The sequence below is a fragment of the Schistocerca gregaria genome, chromosome 5 (assembly GCF_023897955.1).
Source record: "Schistocerca gregaria isolate iqSchGreg1 chromosome 5, iqSchGreg1.2, whole genome shotgun sequence".
NCBI classification, from domain to species: domain Eukaryota; kingdom Metazoa; phylum Arthropoda; class Insecta; order Orthoptera; family Acrididae; genus Schistocerca; species Schistocerca gregaria.
This window is the reverse complement of record NC_064924.1, coordinates 331,193,639-331,211,911: the sequence shown is the minus strand read 5'-3', so window position 1 is coordinate 331,211,911 and position 18,273 is coordinate 331,193,639.

Sequence of the window (18,273 nt, the reverse complement as noted above, 5' to 3'; positions counted from 1 at the left end):
ATTCTAACCCCTGAACCCGCAGGGGGATCATTGGGAAAAGCCATATCAAAAATTAAACGCGCACTTCCAGCATCACCCAGAGAACAAAAATGTGTTATTAGAATGTATCATACATATGTTGAACCTGTAGAAGTAAAAAGAGGCTCTAAAGAAAAAATAAGTGATGAAATAATAAGTGCAGTGAGCAAATTATATGAAAGGGATTACATTAGCAGACAGGCCCCTGGATGCAAAGACATTGTGACTGTAAAAGATGAGAATGGTAAGAGTAAGTTGCAAGTACGACACTTGATGTTTTCTTTGAAAGAAGCCCATGCAATGTTTTGTGAAGAAAATGGCTAAGTGATTGGTACAAGCAAATTCGCAGAATTAAGACCCAAACATGTCATGCTTGCCAATAAACTTCCACACAACGTGTGTCTCTGCAGATACCACGAGAATTTCATCTGTGCTATTAACTCTCTTCATAACATAGTACCTCAAATACCTAAGTACACCAGTAACTGGTCAGAATTTTTTCTATGTGGAGAGCCTACAGCCGATTGTTGGTTGCAAAAGTGCATGAAATGTTTAAGATTTATTGGCAGTTAAACTTCTTGATTTATGTACTGGTGTACAAGAGTATGGCATGAAATGGTATGTGTGGCAGGAGAGTGATGGCAGAATTTTGAAAGCAGAGGAAGAAGGTACATCACAGAATCTTATTGATCATATTCTTGTCATAGGACCTAAATTTTCAGAGCACTTCTACTTTAAGAGAGAACAATCAAAGAACTATCAGAGTGATAAAGAATCACTATCTTCTGTGATGCTAACTGCCATGGTGCAAATCGATTTTTCTGAAAATTTTACATGTGTAAGTCAAGATGAAATTCAAAGTGCACGTTGGCAGCAGCATCAAATTATTATTTTTACTGCCTTGGTTTGGCATAGAGGCTATATAAGTTCTAAGTAAGAGTCATGCTAAAAGAATTACATGGAAGTACTTTGGAACATTTCATGGGAAGGGGCCAGTGGATGGAATTGGTGGGGCTGTCAAACGCCAAGTTTGGTCTCTTGTGCAAAGCTGGAAATGTGTTGTAAACAATGCAACAGATTTTGTAAAAGCGTTGTTGAATTATTCTTCTACTGTGACAGCAGTTCTTATGGGTGAAAAAGACTTTAGCCAAAGAAGCAAAAAACTACATCTCTTGGCCTTAGAACTGCAAGCCTTTCTTGAACATTTCTCAAATTCATTGCTTGAAACTCTATAATAATGATGTTGTGGGCACACCACTTCATCAGCTGCAGAGGAAAACACTAACAGAACAGAAAAATCACTAGATATACAAGTATATGATTTGGTGGTGGTAAAATATGACAATTCATATTTTCCTCGTAATGTTACTAAAATTGAAAATGACGAATATAAAGTTGATGTTATGATGAAAGATGGTAAGTTTTGGAAGTGAAATTAAAGATGATACATACTACATTAAAGACAAGCTTGTCAGAAAAGTGAACCCTCCATGTGTTGTAAATTCCTGTGGTTATTTCAAGTTTGACTGTGATCTGTGACAATGTAACGTGAGTTACCGTATGTTGTAACGTGAGTTACTTGTTCATTATGTTTTAATATTTATTTTATTGGAGATTAAATGTTTGGAACTTTATTAAAATACTTATTAGAATTTTTGGCATTGCGTGTAAAACTTATAAGAAATGTTCACATAAAACAGAGCAGACTTTTGTATTTTCTTTATGATATGCAAAAGCCATTTCTTAGAAATCTAATGCGAGTTGCCAAGAATAATTATAAGATTTGGTTTTATAAATATAGTAATGCAACAATTATTGTGAAACATTATTCTGTATAAGCTATGTTTCGAGGTATAAAAAGTATTTAATAGAAACATTTCCTTCTGTTAATTGCCTAAACTTATAATATAAACATCACTTTGTAACACAGAAGACAGAGAGATAAGATATGTGCAGATGTAAAGGAAATAACTGAAAAACCTGAAGCCGGAATGCTGGCTAAATGCAGCACTCTTGCTGAAAAGGTAGTGTCATAGTGCAAAATTTGTGTTTATACAGTAGAAGCAGCTCTAAAAGAGAAAGTCAATTTCTAGCTAAAATAGGTTCAGGTTTAAAGGAAACAGAGGAAAGGATACGAGACAGTATTGCTAATACTACTTCATTCCAAAACAGCATCTGACAGAAAACAAATCCATGCTTTTAGAGAATTTAGATACTTTCACTGGTTACCCACAATACGTGGCTAGCCAGTCGAAGGAAATTAGTGAACATTGCATAATACAACACTTTCCGGCAGCTGTACATGTCGAGCAAGTGAAATTGCCATGCGCTATGCCACAAGCGAACATAAACATGCCTGTCACTGATAGCGCGACGTGTTTGTCAACATTACTTGCAGTTAAGGGATTACTCAGGCATCGAAAATTTCTAGTATTTACCTCTGAAAGGAAAAGAACAAACCCTGTGGTCCTTATCAGAGCATTTCGAAATGTTTTACGTCATACCTGGACCGAAACCCAGAAAATTAGATTTGTTGTTAGATACACACAGGGTGACGTTCTGCTATGGGCTACGAACATTGCGGAACATTGCCACTTCTGTGAAGAGTTTGAGAAAGCCTTTCTGGATAAATATTGGTCTGAGGTCGCACAAGAGAGGTTCAGACATGAAGTATTGAACCCAGCTCCTTTCATTATCAAACATGGACACTTAAGGGGCTATTTTAAAACATATTTGAATAAAATCAGATCAGATGAACTCGGTATCTCAAGTAGAAATGCTGAAAATTTTAAAGAGCCGTCTTCCTGTCCAAATGAGGAAAAAACACAATACCATTCCGGAACACGACACCATATACTTTCTATCTGTAATGGGCTCATTAGATTTGGTATATGAAGAGAGACCAGTACAACCAAAGCCTGCTAATATGCAGATAGTGCCATAGGGATTTACATACCAACAAGTGAACAACAGATTCATAGTACAACACAGATTGCAACCTTACCCCACAGAGACCTATGGAAATGGTAACGATAATCACAATGGCAATGGCAAAAGCTGTAAATTCAAGAGTTGATATAAAAGATATGGGCAAAATTTAACAAAACCAACTACAATGGGCAAGCAGAGTATGGACAGCCTGTGTAATATGTACAGACACGAAGCTACCGGCAATAATCAGCTGATTGCTTGGCAAACACAAAGCAATACCAGACCAGACAGCCAAATAATCCACAGTCAGCGGAATTCAGCCAGCAAAGTAAGGAACATATGACAAATAACACACAAAAGCAAAGAGAATTTCAGTCGAGAGTCTCACAGGATACTAATTGAGGTAATCAAACACCAACAATCCATATAGGATAATTTACACATAACCCACGGACCAATACCACCGGAAAACTTGAACCAGTCATGGTAGGCTCCCATTCTGTGACCTGGGAGGAGAGTGGGGGCACAAGCATGATTGACACTCGCTTAGTCAGAAACGATCAAAAGGTGGTTATTGTTGTTGTTGTTGTCTTCAGTCCAGAGACTAGTTTGATGCAGCTCTCCATGCTACTCTATCCTGTGCAAGCTTCTTGATCTTCAAGTAACTACTGCAACCTACATCCTTCTGAATCTGCTTAGTGTATTCATCTCTTGGTTTCCCTCTATGATTTTTATCCTCCACGCTTCCCTCCAACACTAAATTGATGATCCCTTGATCACTCAGAACACGTCCTATCAACCCATCCCTTCTTCTAGTCAAGTTGTATCACCAATTCCTCTTCTCCCCAATTCAATTCAGTACCTCCTCTTTAGTTACATGGTCTACCAATCTCATCTTCAGCATTCTTCTGTAGCACCACATTTCGAAAGCTTCTATTCTCTTCTTGTCTAAACTATTTACTGTCCATGTTTCACTTCCATGCATGGCTACATTCCATGCAAATGCATTCATTAAAGACTTTGTGACACCTAAATTTATACACAAAGTTAACAAGTTTCTCTTCTTCAGAAACGCTTTCCTTGCCATAGCCAGTCTACATTTTATATCCTCTCTACTAGTCTTCATTTTATATCCTCTGTACTTTGATCATCATCAGTTATTTTTCTCCCCAAATAGCAAAAACTAGTCTACTACTATAAGCGTCTCATTTCCTAATATAATTCTCTCAGCAACACCTGACTTAATTCGACAACATCCCATTATCCTTGTTTTGCTTTTGTAGGATGTTCATCTTATATTCTTCTTTCAAGACACGTTCATTCCACTCAGCTGCTCTTCCATGTCCTTTGCTGTCTCTAACAGAATTACAATGTCACATCAAACCTCAAAGTTTTTGTTTCTTCTCCATGAATTTTAATTCCTACTCCGAATTTTTCGTTTGTTTTCTTTACTGCTTGCTCAATATACAGATTGAATAACATCGGGGAGAGGCTACAACCCTGTCTCACTCCCTTCCCAACCACTACTTCCCTTTCATGCCCCTCGACTCTTATAACTGCCATTTGGTTTCTGTAGAAATTGTAAATAGTCTTATGCTCCCTGTGTTTTACCCCTGCCACTTTCAGAATTTTAAAGAGAGCACTCCAATCAACATTGTTAAAAGCTTTTTCTAATTCTACAGGTGCTAGAAAAGTAGGTTTGCCTTTCCTTAATCTATCTTCGAAGATAAGTCATAGGGTCAGGATTGCCTCGCATGTTCCAGCATTTCTACGGAATCCAGACTGATCTTCCCCAAGGTTGGCTTTTATCAGTTTTTCCATTCGCTGGTAAAAAATTCGTGTTAATATTTTGCGACTGTGACTTATTAAACTGATAGATCAGTAATTTTCACACCTGTCAACACCTGCTTTCTGGGTATTTCGCCTTCTTATACATCTTGCTCACCAGATAGAAGAGTTGTCAGGGCTGGCTCTCCCAAGGCTATCAGTAGTTCTAATGGTAAGTTGTCTGCTCCCAGAGCCTTTTTTTAAATTACGTCTTTCCGGTGCTCTGTTAAATTCTTCACGCAGTATCATATTTCCCATTCCATCTTCATCTAGGTCCTTTTTCAGTACCAAAATGTTGCCTGCAAGTACATCGCTCTTGTGTAGGCCCTCTATATACTCCACCCACTTTTCTGCTGTCTCTTCTTTGCTTAGGACTGGTTTTCCATCTGAGCTCTTGACATTCATACAGGTTGTTCTCCTTTCTCCAAAGGTTACCCCTAGTGATATATTCCTCTACATCCTTACATTTGTCCTCTAGCCATCCCTACTTAGCCATTTTGCACTTCCTGTCGATCGCATTTTTGAGACGTTTGTATTTCTTTTCACCTGCTTCAGTAACTGCATTTTTATATTTTCTCTTTTCATCAATTAAAATTTAATATCTCTTCCGTTACCTAAGGATTTCTGCGAGCCTCCGTCTTTTTACCTACTTCATCCTCTGCTGCCGTCACTATTCCATCCTCAAAGCTACCTATTCTTCTTCTACTGTATTTCTTTTTCCTGTATTCGTCAGTAGCTCCCCAATTCTCTCTCTGAAACTCTCTACAACCTCTGGTTCTTTCAGTTTATCCAGGTCCCATCTCCTTAAATCCCTGCCTTTTCGCAGTTGTAATCTACAGTTCATAACCAATGAATCGTGGTCAGAGTCCACATCTGTGGCTGGAAATGTCTTATAATTTAAAACCTGGTTCCTAAATCTCTGTCTTACCATTATATAATCTATCTGGATTCTTCCGGTCTCTCCAGGTCTCTTCCATGTATACAACCTCCTTTCATTATTCATAAACCAAGTGTTACCAATGATTAAGTTATGCTCCGCACAAAACTCTACCAGATGGCTTCCTCTTTTATTTAGTACCCCCAGTCCATATTAACCCACTACCTTTCCATCTTTTCCTTTCCCAAGTATCAATTCCCCCCCCCCCCCCCCCCCCCCCAATGATTACTACTGTTAGTGTCCGTGAGCTTTGTGTCTGTCTTGGCTACAATAATGCGATCACTATGGTGTTCGTAGTAGCTTATTTGCACTCCTATTTTTTATTCATTATTAAACCAACTCCTGCATTTCCTCTGATTTTGTATTTATAGCCCTGTATTCACCTGACCGGAAGTCTTGTTCCTCTTGGCACCGAACTTCACTAATTCACACTGTATCTAACTTTAATCTATCCATTTTCATTTTTAAATTTTCTATCTACCCACCCAATTAAGGGATCTGACATTCCATGCTCTGATCTGTAGAATGCCAGTTTTGTTTGTCTTGATAATGACATTCTCCTGAGCAGTCCCCACCTGGAGATCCAATTGGTGGACTATTTTACTACCGGAATATTTTACCCAAGAGAAAAGCTGCATGTCCTCAGGAAGAATTATGGTTGTAGTTTCCCCTTCCTTTCAGACATTTACAGTGCCAGCACAGCAAGGCTGTTTTGGTTAATGTTACAAGGCCATATCAGTCAGTTATCTAGAGTATTGCCCCTGCAACTACTGGAAAGGCTGCTGCCCCTCTTCAGGAACCACACATTTGTCTGGTCTCTCAACAGATACCCCTCTGTTACAGTTGCACCGATGGTATGGCTATCTGTATTGCTGAGGCATGCGAGCCTCCCCACCAATGATCAAGGTAGTGATGTGAAAGATGATTTGTATCAAAGTAACAAGGGTACAGAGGAAAACTTGAAAGAGGGGAAGGTACAAGCTACTATTAAAGCCAAAATATTTGACCTTGATGTACCCACTGTGTTTGACATAGCTTCTAAGACTAATCTGATGTCACAGGGATTCTTTCAAGAACTGAAGAAACGTAGGCGTATATCCACACTTCCAGTGCAAAATTGCAAGGTACAAACTGCTACATCAGATGTGTCAACAACTGCAAGCAACCAAGTGAAATAAAGGAAAGCTACTGTCAGCGCCTCAGATGACTGCTTGTGAGGAGTGGGGCGAAGAACGGGGAAGCCCAGCCGCAGCGCAGATAGTCAGTGCACTGTCTGTCTACGACCTGGTGGCCGAGTAGGGCTCTTGCTGGGAGACATGGGCTTTTCCCGGATCAGGGCGGAAACAGCCTACAGGCACCCTAAGAATTTGCTACCTGTTCTGCGGTGCTGTTCTGAGCAGTGCAGCTTGGGGTTTTATGCGAAAATCGTTTTCATGCCCCTATCTTTCATTACTTAGAAACATCAATGAATTGGTTGTCAAATTTAACAGTAATTAAGTAAGGTCATGGATACACCTCACACATCGCTGGAAACTGTGCACAGTGCCAAGCAGTTATCTCTGTACTCGTACCAAAAGAAGCCATCGTCGCAGCAAAGAACGTACACCAATTTCAAATGAAATTATATGGTATTTCAAAAAGGCACAAGAAAAATAACTGTTTTGTCAGATAACTAATCTGAATGAAAGAGCTGTAGTACCGACCATTTGGGGAGAGAGAGAGAGAGAGAGAGAGAGAGAGAGAGAGAGAGAGAGAGAGAGAGAGAGAGAGAGAGAGAGATGTATTAAGAAATTCCATATTTTGACGAATACGATTTACGCAGAAGTGATTGACCAGCCGCTGCAGGACAGAGAATTTAATGGTGAGTCACACAATTATGTTTTATTCAAACATTCAATAGCCAACTGCAGAATCCATTTTTCCGTTTCCACACATCCTGTAGTTTCTAGATTTTTCTAAAATTATCTATCTCTATTGAAGTTTGTGGTAATTAAAGTATTGTTGTAGCTGCATATGAAGATCGTAAATCTGACCGCCAAACAGTCATTTGTTGCGAAAAATTTTGTCCGCCTTGTTGCATCTTTCTCAACTATTGTTTGCAATAGAGCAATCATTTACACTGACGAGAAAATATTTCAACCTAAATTTGAGTCAAATCTTTACTAATCAGACTTATATTATTCCCTTTTTACTTACGATTATACAGCATCTTACAATGGAACGTGGTAAGGTATAGATAGTTTTGGCAGATGAGTTAAGTGAACTAGATTCATCGTTTTAACCAACAAGAAAGTCCGCGTTTCCCTCTATGGACGAGTTCACAGATCAATGCAATGATTTTGCCTCAAACTCACAACATTTGTGATAATACACAGATGGTGACTTTAAATGACAAAATGTGGAATGGACGCAAGACTAGACCGTCAGCGCCACTGTTAACATCAATGTCAGAACCGAATATGATTTAAATTCAGCAATGTGAGAAGTCGGACACAGGAGACTGACAAACTGGACCGACTGTTAGAGTTATTTGCAGACATGAAACAAGACATTAGACAGAAAATTGATGCAAAACTGGATGCACTTGGTCAAGACTTTAAATAAAGGCTAGATAAAAGCTATAAAAAATTTGAAGTATTAAACCGTACTATGACCGAAAGGTTTGAACAAACAACAAAACAGATGACAGAATTAAAAAACACCACTCAACAGCTCAGCCATCGATTTGAGACATTGTCCAACCGAGTCACAACAGGAAGAAACTTTGGTTACATTCACACATGAAACAAAAAAACAATATCACCCGATGTGAGAATCAGTTAACTCAAATAGTTAATGTGCAGCAGGAAGTGAACACTCGTGTGGAAGAGTTAGCTCAGGCCCACACTTCAGCTAGCTCCACCCAAGAAAAGCTGACTGAAGAAGTGGGGAAATATTACCCCAAAGCTCACAATGGTAGTTCTTGAACAAACCTATCTCAAAGAAAAGATAGAAAAATTGGAAGGCCGACCGGACCTCACGTCACTAAACGACACCAACATGGCCGAAAGAATTGTACATGAATGTAAATTGTGTGACGACTCTGGACAAAAAAACTTGAAACAATTACACAGGACATACTTTCAAAAAACAAAGACACATGTTAAAGACGAGACAATGTTGTGCCGTGTTTGGCGATTGGTGCAAACGCATCGTCAGGGAACGACAGAACAGCTAAAACCATGGCTAATGACACAGACAGAACACCTATTGTGGAATTACCTATTTCCAATCAAAATTACAATGTGCCGCTTTCTTTTCACCAAACGAGCAATATTACGGTACGACACCTAGAGTAGCAAGTGACACAAACCACGTCAATACAGTTATGCCAACCGGCATGGCCGATGACACGTTTGAAGACATGGGTATTTCCATACATTTTCCAGTGAGGACAAGCACAAAGTTCACCCTATTGTGTTTATTAGATCATTTGACGGTGTTTTTCCACGTAGTTGGTCAGAAAAATCTGACACGTCACCAATCTCATGAGAGGACGAGCAGCTAAGTGGGGTGCCGCTATGAAACAGCGGTGCCTTACGTTTGAACAGTTCGAACATGCCTTCTTGAACGAATTCTGGTCCGAGAATAAGCAACAGAGTCTAAGGAGAGAAGTGTGCAACCCCGAGACCTATGACCCTAAAAAAGAGACATGAAGACAACACTTTGAGAGGTACCTAGACAAGACACTGTACTGGTCCAAACTAGCCGACTTGCCAGCAGTAATTGACACTTTAAGAGCCACTTACCCTTTCCATACCGAGACAGATTAATAGGAGTACCGGAGAATGACATTAAGACTTTCTTAAACTTCTTAGATCAAATGGACGTAGTTTGCAGAGGTGATTCATGCCATTCAAATTTTACTCATATTACTAACCAAAATCAGCACCGTCCCCAAAGGAACCACAGTGACGGTGGTTGGTGGAACCATCCGTCCACGCCGCGATACAATACGATGCCTGCGCATGAAACATATTCAAATGGAAACGTGTATGACGATAGGGACAACCGCAGAAATTCGTGGAATAATAATAATAATAACAACAACAATAATTATCACCCATATCAAAAGGGTAACTACAATCCAAACGAAAATCACAGACAGTACAACAACAACAACAGCAATAGGAGACGTGAGAATGACCGGTACAACCTGGGCTACTTTGACAGGAACATGACATATAACAGACATAATTACCACCAAAACAATAACAATCCTAACAATCACCGACATAATATGTGGAACACACAAAATCCACGCAAGACAAATCATAACCCTCCACGGAATCAGCCACCATTCCCCAGTACAGTTATGCACTCCCCGCCACGAAGTAGCAATAACAATTGCGGCACACGATCAGATGACGTGTAGGCGCCAACCGGGCGGAATGTAACCATAGTGGGCTGATCAATGAATCTGGACAAACACATCAGACGACAGAAAACAGTCGACGACCGAGCTTAGCCCTCGTGAGGTGTTGTAAGAGCGCGGCGGTAAGACGGTCGTTTCCTCAGGTACGACGACAAAATGACAGTACAACAGGAATTAACAAACCTATCACGTTGATGACCTCGTTCTTTTGCGTTCACATCCCAAGTCTACAGATTTAAACAACTGAACAGAAAATGGCAGCTATTATATTCAGGTCCTTTCAGAATAGCAAGCACACCTCACCGAGGTTGTTACTCACTAGAATAGCCGAGGGAGCTGCATCCCCACAGACATTTGAAACCCTTTGTGCACTAAAACAACATAATATAATGATAACTAAGTTGAACATGAGCAAGTTTCTGTGAGAACGAGATTGTAAATATTTGTATTGAATACGCGAACATTAAGTTATACAGTCTAAGAACGCAAAAGTTAATTTATGGAAATTATATACTGCAGTTACACTTGTACACATAATTATGAAGAGAATGTAAGCCCAGGTGAGTACACTTACTGAATGACAAAAGATATTCATATAGGAATGAGATCTACGCAGGTTACATTTGTTGTTAATTGTAAATTATAAGGTGAATCAACAATTAAGTTATTTCAAGGCACTCTAATGACAGGAGATAATAGATATTGAGATGAGTAATGACATAGGGATGTAGCAGAATGAATGAGAATGTAAGACTGAATGATCAGTATGAATGAGTTAATATTTCAGTTAATATAAGAAGGTAAGTCACTGAAGTAGTTGATGGAGACAGCTTATTTGAGGAAAATATTATTAGAGTTTTATGGGAATGGAAGTGCCAAATGGCCCCAAGTATGTGATATATTAATGTTTGATGAGGAATATGTTTTGGTAATATTGTGCTATGTAGGGCCAGAGGAGTGAGTAAATTGTCAACATCTTAAAGATTACATAAGAATTTCAGTTTGAAAGAAAACATTTGGGACGAGTTAGAACAAACGTTAAATATGAATCTATTTTCAGCGCCCTTGAAAATGAACGAATGCAAGAAAAGAAGAGTGAACATAACGATGATTACAGCTGTTCAAAGAAGTGTAATAAGAATGTAACTTGGAAACACATTAGCTTTAATTTATTTCAGAAGTGTAACTTGGTAACATTTCGTTTAGTTTTGTTAAGCCACTGTGTGGAAGAAAACATTTATAGTTCGTGTTCAGACAGGAGAATGATATTTTAAGGAACTTAAGTTGAAATATAGTTTCTACACAACCCTCATGTGAATTCATTCGTATAATTTTTTTTTATTTTATTTTTTTATTTATTTTTTTTAATGAAAGTGAAATTTACTGCCATGTTAGCCCTTATTATACTTACACACAACAGAAAACCCTGAGGAAGCAAAAGATAGGAGAGTTATTAAGGCCGTTTTGCGTCTTGTACAACACCTCCACTTAAGCGAACAGATGACAAAATTACATCTACTTTGAAGACAACATTTGACTTTTAACGTTATGCAAGGTAAGTGCAAAGGAGCAGTGACCACCCGCGCAGCCGACGTCGAGCAACGGACACTGAGAAAGAGACATTTTACTGTCAATTATAATACTATGTTCTTTATTTATGTTTTATAGAAAGAAATGATATATATACACCACATACATGATGTTTAACCTTCACTAAAGTAGAAGAAAGTTCATGGTTGAACTCTTGAGAGGAAATTTGATATGTTATTATATAATACACATTATGAGACAGATTATCTCTGTGAGATATATTTTCCATTTGTATAGATGGTATCCACAAGAAGTGGATATATCGAGGAAGTACTGAGCAGATATGTGATTTACTCATGCAAGGATTTGTTAAGGTATAATACACTTAGTCATATGAACAGTCAGAACACAAAGAGAGAATCTGTCATGATGTTACACTACACAGACTTGACGTAAGGACACTTACATTTACTCATGATTTGGTAAATGGTAAGCACCTCCTTTCACACACCCCTTGAAGGTGATGAAAACGTTATAATGTATTGTGTTCTCTTTTTATGTAGTAGCTGTAGGATTTGGTAATTTATAGGTAGAGAATAGTTTCTTCCAGTGTATCTTTCTTTCTCCATTATCCTACCACCTCCTGCAGCTTGGTATTGTTTGTTTATGGAATGTAAGAATATATTGTGTGACAGCAAACATTCAGGTATGAATAAAAAGACATCAATATTGATGGCATTACAAGCCTGGTCAACCACTAGCCAAGATATGGAATCAAAAGAAAGAAATAAATAATAAATGAAGGAAAGCCCGTGCTTTAAATATTAAGTCTGATATCCCTCGGCACGCCCAAACCTGAAAAAAAATTGATACCCCAATAAAAGAAAGCCAATAGGACTTAGTATATTTTTTTTTACTGTAAATATTTCACATGCATATTCTTGTAAATTTATATGTATTTGTATATGTGTTAAAAGTTTGCATAATGTCAATATATTTTGAAATGTGACCACGAAATGTAAGCTTTCATATTTAACGATGTAAACATGCTGGGACACAGTGAACTTTGTTAAAATGTAAATATGGCAAACAAGTGTTGCAAACTGTGTACGTTGTAAACGACGAATTTTGCGTTATTTGTGAAACTTATGGTGCATAAACCAAGTAACTGTTTGTAAACCGATATAAACTGCAATTTACTCCGACGATAATGAGGATTTTCACACTGCAAATGAACGTTTGTTGGCGAGTGTAAACAACGTGATGAAACACCTACCTTTGCAAACATCGACGCCGTTGTTCCTGGCCGGCCTTCAGGTGCTTTGGAGACAACAAACTCAGCACCTGTCGTAGGCGATATGGAGGCTAAACACTACATCGACCATATAAGCCCCGGGAACAATAGTCATGAAAACGCACAAGGATCTGGAGTGTTGTGTCGTAACAGAAGACATGGACATTGCTTCAGATCACGCACACGCTCAATCTTATGGTGTCACCGGACTTAGCATGCCATTTATGCTGGAATGACAACTTGTAATGAACACTATGTGAAAGTGAATACTGTTCCAGAATGTCATAACACAGCGATTTTGAAACTGCCGCACGCGAAATTCAGTGACGCTATTGCGCATGCGCAAAGACTACGTCCTGCCAGAGATGCGTTGGGAAACCAACGCTGGGAGCACAGAACATTAACTGCGCTGGCGGGAAGCCTAACAAACACATCATTGTGGTCCGAAACCACTCAGAAGTGACGTCAAAATGACGTATACGCAAACGCGCTCCAACACTTGTCGAGTATCGAGATCCGTAGTCAAGTCGAGTTAGGTGAAAGTTTTCGGACCACACTGGAGTGAATGTTAAAACGTCGGTGCGTGTCTGTTGAATCGTACTGAAACGAGTGTGATCCCCTAATATGTGACCTCAATGGGATAGGAATGTGGCTGTTACCGCACGTACACTGTAGCGGAGAAATGGAAATGTATTTATAAACTACGTAGAAGTAAATAAATCGTACGGATTCTCAGCTTATCGGATTTTACCTGTTTATTGACTATGTTGTGATTGATCTGCTTATTCTGTCTAGGACCAAATAGGTAGCATAAAATGTTATACACCTAAATAATAAATGCAGTATTTCCGTTATACATTCCATGAACCATTATGTATAACCGTTGAGAGAAGCTAAACATTGCCATTGCTTACGAGAAATAGCATTTGTTGTCGAGTACGCACCTCATACTGGGGGAAAAAACAAACTATTAAGAATAGTGTCGTGATAAGGCTATAAATTTTCATTTCCTGGGATACGCAAGATTCCAGTGCAGTTATAATGAAATATTGGTTTACCAAGAGCTGTTATTTGTGTTAATAGATATGTTTTCTAAATTGTGCCTCACAGGAAGTTAATGCCTTTTGCGTCTTCTCAGTTAATTGTTAAAACAACTTTTCAGAAGAAGCAGGCTTTATTATACATTTAAGGGGTAGTTGTTTGGCTACACATAGGACAGCTAATCTTTTATATTAATAATAGTTTCTATGATCATACAAATGAATTTTGATCATGCAAAAGCGGTCTTAAAGGGTCATGAAAGAAACCTCCAAGGGCAACATAAAATTCTATAAAAAACTACTTCCTGTGTTCATTATACACAAAAACAATATATGGTTTAAGAAGAGTGGGTAAATAACTTGACTGCATAAGAAACAAGGCAATTTGCTATGGGGTGCATAGCTCACTCAGCAAGAAAGAAGAGTAAATGACAGGCTGTGTTACAAAGAGTGTCGTCTTAAACCTTTCACATTATTTACACTTTCCTGGCAGTTTAACTATGCACACTTCACAGTTGAATGAAATTTTTCATTTTGTATATGAGTTCAAGTCATGTAGACTTTCTTCTCATATGGCTGTGACTTCAGTTTTGGAGAATTTTACTAAAAATTTACAAACAGAACGCTATGAAGGTTTCCATAAAGCATTCTTGTAACCATTCTTACTGTGACAGCATATAAAAATTGGTTCTGCGCCCCTCCAGCATCACAGTACAACTACATTTAGCACCACATAATGCAGAGTAACTGTAGATTTGATTCAGATGTTCAAATAATGAGAGGTGTAAGGTATTTATTGTGCTACACAGTTTTGATTAAGAAATTGTCTCCAGAAAACACTTGTTTTATTAATGTTAATGCATCTGGTATCCTGTAAATAATAAGATAGTCTGATACACTACAGTCTGGCAAGCTGACCAAATTTAAAGAGACTACAGTAACAGCTATGTTACGTTAACTGTGATTAGGAAGACAGGCTACTGTTTGCCTTACAGATAACAGTGAAAGAATATCATTTCTGCTGCCATCTGTAAATTAAGTAGCAGTCTGACTTCCTATTGAGATAAAGCCATATCTTATTTAAACTTTATGTTGTTGCTGTGATGCATACAGGTTCTGAATTTTGAAAATTCCCGTAACACTTCAAATTAAAGTAAATGAGGCATTGGTAACAAATGCATGTAGTGTTGCAAACTTCTTAAATAGGTACAGTACTTTGTATCTGTTACTGACAGCTTGAAGTTATCAGGTTCAGTTAACAGTGCAATTGAACATGTGAGACCACTCGCTACAAATAACTTCAGTAAAATGGAAATGACACTCACTTCTCCCTAAGTAGCAGCATCCATCATAAAATCCTTAAAGTATTCTAGTGAAGTTTTTCAAAGTGTATTCATGTAGGTAGAGTTGTACCTCAAATTATTTGTGTGATCAATCTCTTATCAGTGGAACATTTCCAGACTGGCTAAAATATGCCTAAGTTAAGCCTCTGTGCAAGAAGAGCATTAAAGAGATACTATCAAATTATTGATCATTTTCACTTTTGCTGGCGTCTTCAAAAATATTTGAAAAGGTTGTGTCTAAGCATCTTCTCAAGCATCCGACTGCAAACAATATATCATCCAAGTCAAAGTTTGGGTTCCTTATGCTTACTGACAGAGAAGGGTATTTGCACTTACAGTGGGAATAATTCATAAGAAAACAAGTTAGAGGCTACTGGCATTCTCTGTGACCTGTCAAAAGCCCTTGACTATGAATCACAGCTTTCTCTCAAGAGAATTAGAATATTGTGATGTTACTGGCAGTGCTGCAAAATGGTTAGAGTCTGACCTAACTAAAAGGAAAAAAGGGTGTCACTGCAGAGACATGCAGAGTAAGCAAATAGTCTTCATCTGATTGGGAAGTAATTACATGTGGTGCTCCTCAAGGTTCCATCTTGAATCTGTTGTTTATTCCTGTCTACAGTAATGACCTCTCATCTGTTAAATTGCCAGATGCTAAGTTTGTTTTGTTGGCACATGACACAAACATTGCACCAAATAGCAAGTCAAGTACAGATTTAGAAATTGCTACTAATCAAATTTTCACTGACAAGAAATGCTTTAGAAGTAATTTACTGTCATTAAACTTTGGAAAGGCCCACTGTATGCAGATAAGAACCTGTAAGAAATTTGTTTGCAGGATGTGTATAATGTACGAAGGCATGCAGATAGAAGCAGTTGACAGTGTTAAACTTCTCGGGTTACAACTCAGTAATAAATTCAGTTAGGAAGGGTGTGTACCACAAAATTGCTGAAGCACCTAAACAAGTTTGTATTTGCAATGTAAATGATGTCAGATGTAGGAGATAAAAAAAACCCTTGCTTACTTCATTTACTTTAATACTTCGAGGTACCTCGTCAAACCGAGCAAAAGTTTTTAGACTGCAGAAGCATGTAATAAGACTCAATTGTGTTGTAAATTCCATATAATCATGTACAAATCTGAGCAAGGAAGTGGGTATTTTAACCAATCCTTCAGTATATTTATCCCTTAAAGAAATTTGTTGCAAATAACATGTTTATTTCCAAACAATAGCTCAGCACATAGTAAAATACTAGGAACAATAAGACCTAAAATTGCTTACCTTGGTCCAAAGAGGAGTCCAGTTTACATTTTCAATAAATTGCCAGCTACCATTAAAAAGTTTGTTTCAGAAACAGCACAGTTTAAACAGATCTTGAAAGATTTTTAGGCAGGCAGCTCCTCTATAAATAAATATCGTAACAGGGACTGTTAGACCAGCTTAAGTAAAAATATCTTAGATTTGGTTTTACAACAGTTAAGATTAGGTGTTGTGTGTATGTTAAATTTGTTAAAAGTGCATAACTGTTTCCTTCTGAGTATTAATTCTGTAAACATTGGCAGTCCCAGTTTATCTGTTATGTATTCACGTATCTTTAAAGTCTCCTGACGTGATCGGGGAAGTGTTATATTCAGATGGTCTTTGTTTTTTATGTTGTACTTTGACATTCCATATCCAAGAAAACCATCCCATTTTTGGGTCTATAGAATGAGAACTGAATCTAATGTAGTAAAATCCATCTGAGGATGTTAAACATGGCTTCAGTTATCAGCATAGATGTGTAGCCGTTTCAATAGCTAAGATGAGTACTTAAAGATACCAGTGATATTTATTATCTTTATCATGCCTGTGTACACCAAGTTCAATTGATAAGCTACTCGTATGGCTATAATTTATATGTAAAATATTGTCAGGATAGAACAATTGTCATATCCAATTGCTTAATGAACGCAACTTTTATGTCAGGTTTTTTGTTCCACTGTTGAATCTTCGAATTGTGTGTAATGAACTAGCAAGAGCTACAGACAGTGCCATGATATACATCCAAGCATTTTAAATGCATGTTGATTCAGAGCTTGAAGATGATACTGATTAGTTAAAAAACCTTTGTTGAATTTGTATATCGTTACTTTAATATTTCCATTCCCCTCAAAACATTGGTAATACAAATCACAGTAAGGATTGTACACTAAATTAATTCCTCTGCAACAGGAACAACACCCCTTTAAACATAATCTGCAAGTCATGGTTTCGCCTTCTACAATACTTCACTCCCGGACTCACCTCCTTCCCAAGGACTGCGCACTTTTCTTTTCTTTACACGTTACTGTTACATCAGTGTGCAAATTTTAGTCTTTGTATTTCATCCTTGCTACCTTCAGAATTTCCTAGTGTATAGTCCAGCCAACAGTGTCAAAAGCTTTCCCTACATCCTCTTGTAAGATTTTTCGTAGGACTAATATTGCCTCATGTGTTGCTACTTTTTCCCAGATACCAAAGTAATGTTTCCTGAGGTCAGTTGGCACCTACCAGTTTGTCCACTATTCTTTACTTAATTTGTGTCAAACTACAACCATGACTTGCCACACTGATAGTGCTGTAATATTTCCAACTTTCAGTGCCTGGTTTTCTTGGAATAGGAATTATTACTTCCTTCTGAAACGTGAAGGTTTTTTCACTTTTCCTCTTATCTTGCATACCACATGGAATAGTTCGACTTGGCTGTCTGTCTGAAGGATCTCCACAAATGTGTGGGAATGTCTACTCCAGGTGCCTTGTTTGGGTGCAGGTCTTTCAGCACCATGTGAAATTATTCTCTTAGTCTATCTCCCACCTAGTCTTCATCTGTCTCTTATAATATTGTACTCTAATATCTCTTGTTGCAATAAGAGCCCGTATTCCAACTTTACTCTTTTGATTAATTTTATACAACAATCT